The 12,034-nt window shown below is 46.5% G+C and overlaps 1 protein-coding gene across 3 annotated transcripts in view; it reads right to left on the reverse strand.

Annotated features, from left to right (window-relative positions):
* TASP1 (taspase 1) overlaps positions 1 to 1,514 on the reverse strand; it is a 125,222-nt gene extending 123,708 nt beyond the window's left edge. For 2 of the 3 annotated variants that reach the window (XM_069954304.1, XM_069954303.1), the window contains exon 1: positions 1,272 to 1,511. The gene's annotated coding sequence lies outside the window, so the exon portion shown is untranslated. Of the gene's footprint in view, positions 1 to 1,271 lie in introns of all 3 variants that reach the window. The other variant, XM_069954305.1, reaches the window with a different exon arrangement.
* Between the last annotated feature and the right edge of the window lie 10,520 nt (positions 1,515 to 12,034).

The following is a 12,034-nucleotide window of genomic DNA, read 5'->3' on the forward strand; positions in this document are numbered from 1 at the left end:
TCTTATCTTTTCAAATCCATTCCTGGCTTTGGCTTCAAATCTTTGGCAGATAATCTGTCAGATAATCTTTCTGTGTAAAAGGACCATAAGGGTATATTCACACGGACGGGCTCGCAGCGAGAATCTGGCAGTTCCCATACACTACATACTTGCTGCGGTCTAAACGACCGCAGCGAGTATGTAATTATACCGCCCTTAACCCCTTCTGCTCCCCCGCTGTGTATATACTTTACCTGTCCTCGCTGCACGGGTCCGGCGTCCTGCTCTCCCGTCCGGCCAATCAGTGTGTTGCCCAGCCACAGCCACTGATTGGCCGGGCGGGAGAGCAGGACGCCGGAACCGTGCAGCGAGGACAGGTAAAGTATATACACAGCGGGGGAGCAGAAGGGGTAAAGGGCGGTATAATTACATACTCGCTGCGGTCGTTTAGACCGCAGCAAGTATGTAGTGTATGGGAACTTCCAGGACCTGCCGGGCTCGCAGAGAGAATCTCGCTGCGAGCCCGTCCGTGTGAATATACCCTTACACTGATCGATTAGTGAACAAATGCGGAACTTGAGTGAACGAATGTGGTATTACAGCGAACGATTAACGATAATTTTAGGTTCAGATCTAGATCAACGCTATACGAACGATTTTTCGATCGTTGCCTGCAATTAAACAGAACAATTATCGTTTAAATTTAAACATAACGATTTTTCACACGATAATCGCCCTGTGTAATACGACCCTTACTCTAGCCCTTAAGTTATGTATATAGGTCACATGACGCACCCGCAGAACAGAGAAGAGGTGCATTTTCTGGCCATAAGTGTCTCATATGATGCAAACCTTAAAGGGTAAATGTAAAAAAATATAATATAAATTTGGACGACTAACAGAACAGTACATTTGAAAAACAAAGCGCAATGTGAACACAACTCAAGGGACCGGACATCCAGCTGTATCAAAATCCTTTAAATAACGTAAAGTTTATGCCTTCAACAAGCTAAAACCTGCAAAATAGGAAAGCTTCATAAGCTGCATGCAATATACAGTGCCATAGATTGCTTCTGTCTACAAGCCCTACACCTGAGCAGCCCCTACAAAACTACATATCCCAGCGTGCAGCTAATTAGCATCTATGCAATGGCATGCTGGGAGTTGTAGTTTAGCCCAGGGGTTGAGCAGCTACAGGTCAGTATGCCGTGCCTTATGCCCTGCGGCATGGAACTAGTGAATGACTACACAGGGAGATTTTATGAGTTGGAGAGGAGGAACTGAGCACTCACTGGCACCCGGCGCTGATGTGTCTGCCCCCGGCCCCAGCAGCAGGCCCCTCTCTGTCCCAGTAGCAGCAGCCCGGAGCCGGCCGGCATCTGCGCATGCGTGATGCCTATTGGTGGGCGGCAGATCACGTGATCTCACACTGCGCGCCTCCGTGAGGAAAGTGTGATGATAGATCTAGTAGTGAGATATGACGCGGCTATGTGTGAGGTGCTGAGTAGCTGAGTGTGTATCTGAGCTGTGCTGTACGAGCTGATATCAGAAAGATGTAACCCAAAGAGGTGACAGCATGTGGATTGTGACAGGGATACTGTGTATAACATAACTGTTGCCCATAGCAACCGACCACAGCCTGAGCGGTTATCAATATAAAAAACGATAAGCCTGTAACTAGCGACCAATCCCAGCGCAGCTTTCACATCATGTGATCTTGAAATAGCACTGCTGTGACATACGTGCTGTGACTGTTTGCTATGGTTGCAGTTTTTTTATTTAGGGTACATTCACACCGACTGGATCTGCAGCGCATTTCTCGCTGCGGATCCCTGCCCAGTAAATTCTATGGGCAGACAAACTCGCAGCAGGATGCACATCGCGCTGCGAGTTTGTCCGCAGCCCGCCCCGTTAACCCTCTGGCCGCCGGAGACTATACTTGACCTGCTCCCCGCTCCGGCTTGTTTCGTTGTTCCCGGTGTTTTCATGTCCCACTCAGCCAATCAGCGTGCTGCGCCGGGGCAGTGCACTGATTGGCCGAGCGGGACGTGCCGAGAACCCCCGAAGCAAGCCAGAGCGGAGACCAGGTGAAGTATAGTCTCCGGCGGCCGGGGGGGGGTTAACAGATCTTGCTGGAAATACGCAGTGAGAAATCCGCTGCTGATTCGGTACATGTGAACGTACCCTTAGACAGTTTCATACAGGCTTGTTCTCAAAGATAAAATGCGGCATATATTTTGGTAATGCTACGTTTACATGGAGCGAAATTCCATCCAATCGATCCTTTAACCCCTTAAGGACAGAGCCTGAAATGGCCTTAATGACAGAGACAAATTTTATGAATATGACCAGTGTCACTTTAGTCATTAATAACTTCGGGATGCTTTTACCTATCCGGCTGATTCTGAGATTGTTTTCTCGTGACATATTGTACTTTACATTTCTGGTAAATTGGAGTCGATACTCATAACAAATCTTTATGAAAAAAACCCAAATAATGTGAAAAAATGTGAAAAAATGCATTTTTCCAACTTTGAAACTTCTTTGCGTATACAGAAAGTGGTTATACCACATAAATTATATATTAAATAGCATTAGCAACATGTCTACTTTATGTTGGCGGCATTTATTAAACTATCTTTCATTTTTTTTAGACGATAGGAAGCTTAAAACATTAGCAGCAAATTTCCAAATTTTCAGTAAAATTTCAAAATCAGATATTTTTAGGGACCTGTTCAGGTTTAAAGTGTATTTGAGGGGCCTGTATGTTAGAAAGCCCCACAAAGCACCCCATTTCAGAAACTGCACCCCCCAAACTCTGCAAAAGCACATCCAGAAAGTGTTTTAACCCTTTAGGGGAGTCACAGAAATAAAAGCCAAGTGTGTAAGGAATTTGAAAATTTTAATTTTCTGTGCAGAGATTTTATTGTAATCCAATATTTTTCATAATTATAAACCTATTACCAGAGAAATGCACCCCAATAATTATTGCCCCGTTTCTGCAGTTTATAGAAATACCCCATATGTGGCCCTATTGCGCTATTTGACGCAACCACAAGCCTCAGATATAAGGGAGCGCCTAGTGAATTTCAACGCCTCCGTTATATTTGGTCATTTTTGACTGTACCACTTCAGGTTGGCAGAGGCTCTGGGGTGTCAAAACCTAAAAAACACCCCTAAAGGGACACCATTTAGAAAACTACACCCCTCAAGGAATGTAACAAGGGGTGCGGTGAGCATCTGGACCCCACAGGTGCTTCACAGATTTTCCGAACAATATGGCGTGAAAAAAGAAAAATTTATTTTTTACACTAAAACGTTGTTCTAGCCTTCAATTTTTCATTTTCTTAAAGGGATAAGAGGCAAAAAAAGACAAAAAATGTGTAGCGCAGTTTCTCCCGAGTACAGAAATACCCCACATGTGGCGATAGAGTGCCAAGGGGGCGCAGGACGAGCCTCCAAAGGGAAGGAGCGCCAATTGGCTTTTGGAAGCTGAATTTCACTGAAAAGGATTTCAAGGGCCATGTCGCATTTACAGAGCCCTCGTGCTGCCAAAACACTGGAAACCCCCCACAAGTGATTCCATTCTGGAAACTACACCCCTCAAGGAATCTAACAAGGGGTGCAGTGAGCATATGGACCCCACTGGTGACGGGCACAAATGTGGAACAATGTGACGTGAAAGGGAAAAATTTCATTTTTTCACTTTCATGGCACAAATGTGCCCGTCATCAAGGGGTCCATATCCTCACTGCACCCCTTGTTAGATTCCTTGAGGGGTGCAGTTTCCAGAATGGGGTCACTTGTGGGGGGTTTCCAGTGTTTTGGCAGCAGGAGGGCTCTGTAAATGCGACATGGCGTTCATCATCCATTCTAGCCAAATCCAACCTCCAAAATCCAAATGGCGCTCCTTCCCTTCGGAGGCTTGCCCTGCGCCCACATGGCGCTTTATGTCCACATGTGGGGTATTTACGGACTCGGGGGAAATTGCTCTACACATATTGTGTGTTTTTTTCTCTTTTAACCCCTTGTGAAAATGATAAATTCTAGGCTAAACCAACATTATAGTGTAAAAAATGTAATATTTCATTTTCACGCCACATTGTTCCACATTTGTGCCCGTCACCAGTGGGGTCCATATGCTCACTACACCCCTTGTTACATTCCCTGAGGGGTGTAGTTTCCATAATGGGGTCACTTGTGGGGGGTTTCAACTGTCTTGGCAACACAGAGGCCTTTTGAATGCAACATGGCCCCTCGAAATCCATTCCATCCAAATCCAGCCTTCAAAAACGAAATGGTGCTCCTTCCCTTCGGAGGCTTACCCTGCACCCGCATGGCGCTTTATGTCCACATGTGGGGTATTTACGGACTCGGGGGAAATTGCGCTACACATTTTGTTTTTTTTCTCCTCTTTTAACCCCTTGTGAAAATGATATATTCAAGGCTAAACCAACATTATAGTGTAAAAAATGTAATATTTCATTTTCACGCCACATTGTTCCACATTTGTGTCCGTCACCAGTGGGGTCCATATGCTCACTACACCCCTTGTTACATTCCTTGAGGGGTGCAGTTTCCATAATGGGGTCACTTGTGGGGGGTTTCAACTGTCTTGGCAACACAGGGGCCTTTTGAATGCAACATGGCCCCTCGAAATCCATTCCATCCAAATCCAGCCTTCAAAAACCAAATGGCGCTTCTTCCCTTCGGAGGCTTACCCTGCACCCGCATGGCGCTTTATGTCCATATGTGGGGTATTTCCGTACTCAGGGGAAATTGCTCTACACATTAAATGTTTTTTTTTATCTTTTAACCCCTTGTGAAAATGAAAAAACATGACAAGATTAATGATTTAGAGTAAAAATTTTACAAAAATTACACTAAATGTTGGTCTAGCCTTGATTTTTTTCCATTTCCACAAGGGGTTAAAAAAGAAAATGAACACAAAACGTGTAGGGTAGTGTCCCCTGAGTACGAAAATACCCCACATGTGGACATAATGTGCCATATGGGCACAGGGCAAGTCACCAAAGGGACAGAGCGCCATTTAGAGGCTGGAATGGAGGATGGAGGCCATGTCGAAATTACAAAGCTCCTGTGCTGCCAGGACAGTAGAAACCCCCGACAAGTGACCCCATTCTGGAAACTACACCCCATAAGGAATCTAACAAGGGGTGCAGTGAGCATATGGACCCCACTGGTGACGGGCACTTACGTAGAACATGTGCCGAGAAAATAAAAAATACAATTTTTTTCATTTTCACGTCCCAAATGTGGCCGTCACCAGGGGGCCATATCCCCGCTGCCCCCCTTCTTAGATTCCTTATGGGGTGTAGTTTCCAGAATGGGGTCACTTGTGGGGGGTTTCTACTGTCCTGGCCGCACAGAGGCTTTGTAATTGCGACATGGCATCCTCTAATGGAAATGGTGGCCATACCTACTTAGCTGGGGAAAAGGGACAATTCTAATTTATTTGGGGGGATTAGGCCAATTATTAGTTTATAAGGTTGGAAATGACAGGTGTCCATCAAACTCAACCTGTGTTGATCCAGAGGAAGGCAAAAACCCCTTGTGAGGCAGACGACAGTAGCCTCATCACAGGGGAAAAATTCCTTCCCGACTCCATAATGGCGATCAGAATAATCCCCGGATCAACGTGACCCCTGAAATAGGAATAAGGGACAGAATTTAGATAATGTAGAACCCCAATGACGTGTGGTGCGCCTTGAAGCGATCCAGTATGCAGAGGCCGGGGTGATCAAGACAGGTGTCACACTGGAAAATGGTGTCCTTCCTGATCCCCCTGTTACGCCACACTCTGCACTTCTTCTGGGGTCTCCCGTTCTCCAGTGTGGGGGACGTCACCTGGAAAATGTTGCCCTGGTGCGATACGGGGTCCCTCATATCCAGAAGTGCTGGGTCCGCTCCATGGCTGCTAAATATTAGGGCGCTATTACTGCTTCTGATATGTTCGGATCGTGCCGCAAGCTACAGGGCAGCGAGAGACCAGAGGAGGGGGCGCTGGTATAAAAGTTATCCCCGTACAGGTGGTGACCTTTATCCAGCAGTGGGAAGATCAGTTCCCGGACGATCTTCCCACTAACTCCGAGGATGGGGGGGCGGGGGGCATCTGGGGGCTGGATTCGGGTGTCCCTTCCTACATACACTCTAAGGGTACATGCACACTGCGGAATCGCGACAGATAACCCTTCGTGCATTCTGCAGCTGGCACCCACCGGCGGACTGATGCAGGCGCACGTCTCCACACGTGTCATAGACTCCATTCTATGCACGGGCGGATTACGCTCTCCGTCCAACGTGTTCATTCTTTGGATGGACGATGGAATCCGCCCGTGCATACAATGGATTCTATGACACGGGTGGAGACACATGCCTGCATCAGTCCGCCGGCGGGTGCCAGCTGTGGAATGCACAAAGGGTTATCCTTCTCCATTCCGCAGTATGCACGTACCCTAAATCTGTAAGTGTACCCTAAGGCACGCTCACAGAGTTTGTAGAATTTCACACCATACCGTCATCTCTTATTGGGACGGTACTGGCGGAAAAGATGTGTCTGGGGGGCAGCGTACGCTACGCTACCCCCAGATACGTCATTGGAGGATGAGGATGATGAGGATGAATGGAGGAAAGAAGGATCCCCCCATTCATCCTCACTGGCTGTTTCGGTGTCGGAGGTAATAATAACGTATCCCTCTGACGCCGAAAACACCCTGGGGGCCATCTTTATACGGGGATTGGTATATGGGGTATGTAGTGGTGTAGTGTCAAACTTTATTCAATGTAGTGTGGTGTAATGTAGTGTTTTTTACGTGTTTTTTTACAGTAAGTATAAAAAAAAAACCTACGCCAACAAAGGAGTTGCTGATAAATGCCGCACTTATGTGCGGCACTTATAAGCAGACCGTGGCAGTAGAATATAGAAAAAAAACACCCTACGCCAAAAAGGAGGAGTTGCTGATTAGCAGCGCACTTTCGTGCGATGCTGATCAACACTCAGCGGCGATAGGGTGCGGAAAATAGAAAAAAAAAAATTTGAAAAAAAAAAAAAAAAAAATTTCTACATTTGAACATCCCTGTAGCTGCTGATAAGTGTATTACACATATCAGCCGCTAGAGGGCAGCAGAGCGCAAAATACGGAAAGAGCCGACGCTGGAGCCGAAAATAGCCGAGAGAAGCCGAACGTGACGTCACGGAAGAAGCCGAAGACCCGAACGAAGACGAGGATGCCGCGAACCCGGAAGACGCCGATCAGGAGCCCGGGACAGGTGAGTAATGTACAAATACCTGCTCTGGACCCCTCGGCTACCTAGCTGAGGGGTCCAGGGCAGGTATTTACTATATTGTGGGACTCTGATCGCCGTGCCACCGGCCCGATCGCCGTGAATGGCCGGCCGGTACCGGCCGGCCGTTCACGGCGATCGGGCCGGTGGCACGGCGATCACCATTACTTTTTACAGTAATGGCGGTCGGTGCCGTCCTCGGACAGCACCGACCGCCATTTTTTTCCGGGTCATCGGGTCGCCGATGACCCGGAAAGGTTCCGATCGCCGCTATTGGCTGATCTGAATTGATCAGCCTATAGCGGCGATCGTAAGCACGGGGGGTGTTAACCACCCCCCGTGCCGTGAAGCTAAGATGGCCTGCTATGATTTATAGCAGGCCATCTTCCCCGACCGCTGTGTGTGAACACGCAGCGATCGGGGAAACATCGGGCGTAAATTTACGCCCTGATGCGCCAAGTACCAGGGCACGAGGGCGTAAGTTTACGCCCGATGTCGTTAAGGGGTTAAAGGGGTAGTGCGGCGGTAAAGAATTATTCACAGAATAACACACATTACAGAGTTATACAACTTTGTAATGTATGTTATGTCTGTGAATGGCCCCCTTCCCCGTGTCCCACCACCCCCACCCGTGTACCCAGAAGTGTGGTGCGCTATACATACCTGTCACGTGCCGACCCCCCGTCTCCGATCTTCAGTCAGTGACGTCTTCTTCGGACGGACGGGGAACAGCTCCGACTGTCCCGAATGCCGGCCGCCCTCTGCAGCGTCATCCGATGCTCAGCCGCGATTGGCTGAGCATAACTGTGCTCAGCCAATCGCGGCTGAGCACAGTTATTATGCAGCAGAGAGGGGACGGCGGCAGCGTATCGGACGGCCGAAGATGACGTTTGGCACAAGATGGTGGACATGCGCGACACGGATCAGGTAATGTATAATGCACCACCCTTCTGGGTACACGGGCGGGGGTGGTGGGACACGGGGAAGGGGGCGATTAACAGACATAACATACATTACAAAGTTGTATAACTTTGTAATGTGTGTTATTCTGTGAATAATTCTTTACCGCCGCACTACCCCTTCAACGATTTTCAAGCAGCAATTTGGTTTTTATAACTATCAGCATTTAGACGAATAAATCGTTAGAAAAATAGTTATAGTTTCCACGAGGCGATCTGCAAATTTTTAGCGAACAACCAACGACGATTTGGGAACATGTTGAAAGATCACAATGAATGATTTCTCGCTCGTCGCTTGATTGTTCGCTGTGTTTACACGAGCCGATTATCCCTCAAATGTGATTGCTATTGCGAAAATTCGAACAATAATCATTCCATGTAAACGCACCATTACGCTCATCACTTAACACACTTTAATTTTCGCGCTGCAAGATCAAAGTGAAATCCACTGCGATACCTGGCACTGTCAGTTTCAATAGGTTTACATACTCGCAGCTGAATTTTCATCCCGCTGCTAGTATGTAAACGCCGCCCCCTTTAACCCGCCACTGCCCGGTGAATACTTTTCAGATCCGCTCTCCGGCCTGCTTCTGGGGCTCCAGGCTCCCGCTCAGCCAATCAGTGGCTGCATCAGGACAGTGCACTGGCTTAGCGGGACGTCAGGATGCCGGGAGCCCCAGAAGCAGGCCGGAGCACGAACTGGTAATTCATCGGGCAGCGGCGGGTTAAGGGGGGCAGCGTTTACATACTCACAGTGGGATGAAAAGAAGTAAGAAAAAGTATTAAAAAAAATAGAAAATAAAAAGTAATGAAATGAGTAGTAAATAATTAGTAAAAAATTAGTTTTGTTTGTAAAAGTGTAAAAAATAAAACAGAAAAACCATAATGTTTGGTGTCGCTGCAATTGTATTGACTTGGCAATATACTAAACATTTTAATTTATATCACAATATGAAAGCTATTGAAAATATGTGAAAAACAGAGTAGAATTGCTCTTTTTTTCACCACTTTTTGTAATTTACTTCTATTAAAAAATCTCAAGTCTTCCAGTACTTAGCAGCTGTTGTATGTCCTGCAGGAAGTGGTGTATTCTTTCCAGCCTGGAGAGCAGGAGAGGTTTTCTAGGGGGATTTGCAACTGCACTCGACAGTTCCTGTCACGGTCAGAGGTAGCAAGAGAGAGCAGCACATCAGATTGGAAAGAATACCGTATGCAAGACTTACAGCAGCTGAAAAGTACTGGAAGGCTAGAGAATTTTTAATTGAGGTACAACTGATTGATGGCTCCCTCTCCAGCTCCTCTGTTTTCTCTCCTGAACAATCTTTTATTTATGACCACATCATAGGTCAGCTTTGATCTGGTCATCAAAATCATCTGGTCATCTAAATTAGGGAATACTGTCATTGGATGGGTGGAGCTAACTACCAGCACAATTACCTACAGGGGGATGCCTAAGCGGGTGGAGGCTTACTACTAGGGGGGATTACCTACAGGGGAAATACTACATACTGGTTGGCTTACTATTGGGGAGGAAGGTTGCTACAGGAGGATTTCTACCTGCTGTGGAGGCTACCTTTATGGGGATCAGCTAAATTAGGGAGACTACCTACTGTGGGTGGGGGTTACCTGCACAGGAAGGCCTAACTTCTATGGATGCACTATGGAGAGCCTGACTACTATATGGGGTCACAAAAGGGCCGAACTATTTTATATGGAAATAAAGGTACTTAACAATTATATGAGGGCAGATTTCTACTATGTGAGGGTATAGAGGGGGCCTAAGTACTGTTTGAGGATCCAAATAGGGCCTAAATGCTACATGGCACAAAGTGGGCACTGTTACAGTATGGACAAATACAGATGGGGACTTTTTATAGAGGTGAGGACGGTGCTGGAGCAAAGAGCCTTAAATGTTTTCAGATTTTGCGGAGATGAATTATAGCCGAGATGTCTTCATGTTGGCCGTGCCAAATGAAGACGAGAAAAGTGAGCAACACCAATCAGAGAAGATGCCTCCTGTGAGTCACTGTATAAAACTGCACTGTAATCACATTACATTAAGTAAACTTTATGCGGGGGGCACTCTTGAGGTCTTTGCGCTGGGCCCACCAGTGTATTAAAACAACCCTGCAAGAGAGGAAACAAAGGGCTGGGATCTGGTGAGGGGACCCAGGGCTAGGAGAAATGTCACCAACGATAAGGAGGAGCAGATACAGGCATAGTAGGTGTGAGTAGGATAGAGTGCAAGGTGGTCGTGAGAGTTTGGGAAGGAAGATTTTGTACTATAGAAAGAGGAAAGCAAGAGGCGTTAGATCAGTGGGTAAACCCCATGTAGAGATAAATAGTTTTACTGTTTAACTGTTCATTATTGTAAATTCTTAAGGTTGGACACAGCATTGGCTCCAGTTATATGGGTTCAGCCTTTTTAATATGTTTGTAAGTGCCATAGGAAAAGGTTTGGTAGGTAAGGTTTGTCTGTTTGCTGATGACATAACAGTGTGCAATAGGGTTGCTATTCCTGGAGGTGTCAGTAATATGGAAAATGATTTAGCTTTGCTAGATATGTGGTTCAAACAATGGAAACTGCAGTTCAATATTTCCAAATGTAAAATAATGCACTTGGGGATTTAGGATTTAGGGGTAGTGATTTCTGACAGCCTCCAAATGAGTAACCAGTGTGGCCAGGCGGTGGGGAAAGCTAATGGTATGCTGGGGTGTATAGCTAGAGGTATAACCTGTAGGAAGAAGGAGATTGTGATCCCGCTGTATAGAGCTCTAGTGAGATCACATCTGGAATACTGTGTCCAGTTCTGGAGACCTCACCTACAAAACGATAAAATAGAACAGGTCCAAAGACAGGCTACAAAAATGGTGGAGGGTGTCAGGCATACAACATATCAGGAAAGACTTAGGGATGTAAATCTGTATAGTCTGAAGGAAATAAGAGAAAGGGGGGACATGATTGAAAGCTGTTGAAGTATGTAAAAGGACTAAATAAGGTTAAGGAGGGAGGTGTTTTTAGAAAAAAAAAAAAAAAGAACAAGAGGACACAGTGAGAGGTTAAATGGGGGAAAAAATTACACATGAGAAAATATTACTTTACTAAAAGAGTAGTGGATGCTTGGAACAAACTTCCAGCAGGTGGGGTTGGTAAATCTACAATAACAGAATGTAAACCTGCCCTTGGATAAACATATATCTATCCTAAGATAATAAGAAGGGAATTACTAAAAGGGCAGACTAGATGGACCCAGTGGTCATTTTTGCAGACAATCTTCTATGTTTCTACTTGATGTAGGTGTGGTGTCCCACCATTGGTGTTTTTCCTTGGCACCTGCCCTAAAATTTTAACTTAAGTTAACCAGTGGGAGATGGTGCAACTGTAGTATTATATTTTCTCCGGACAAGAAGAGAAAATAGCGCTGCACCTCACACCTATGGCTGATACTATTGCTTCTCAGCTACATTTAAAAACCAACTCCAGGATGTTGGTATATAATTTGATTAAACCATATTGCCCCATGTACCAGCGTGCAGGTCTCCTGGCTCACATGGGTCCCTACACTAACCACCGTGTCAGTCAGCGACCGCCATCCCCGCAAGGCGTGCACAACCAGGGAAGGGAGGCCATAGAACGGCCCTGCAACCCCACTGTCACAGGACCAATACCCAGAGGCCCCCGTAAATCCCAGCAGGCACCGGCGGCGGAGAAAGCTGTCACCAAACAACACAAGTGTGAACAAGGTCTAAAACACTCACCACACTCCAGCAGGTAGAATGGGAAGGATAGG

The sequence above is a fragment of the Dendropsophus ebraccatus genome, chromosome 15, assembly GCF_027789765.1.
Source record: "Dendropsophus ebraccatus isolate aDenEbr1 chromosome 15, aDenEbr1.pat, whole genome shotgun sequence".
NCBI lineage: Eukaryota > Metazoa > Chordata > Amphibia > Anura > Hylidae > Dendropsophus > Dendropsophus ebraccatus.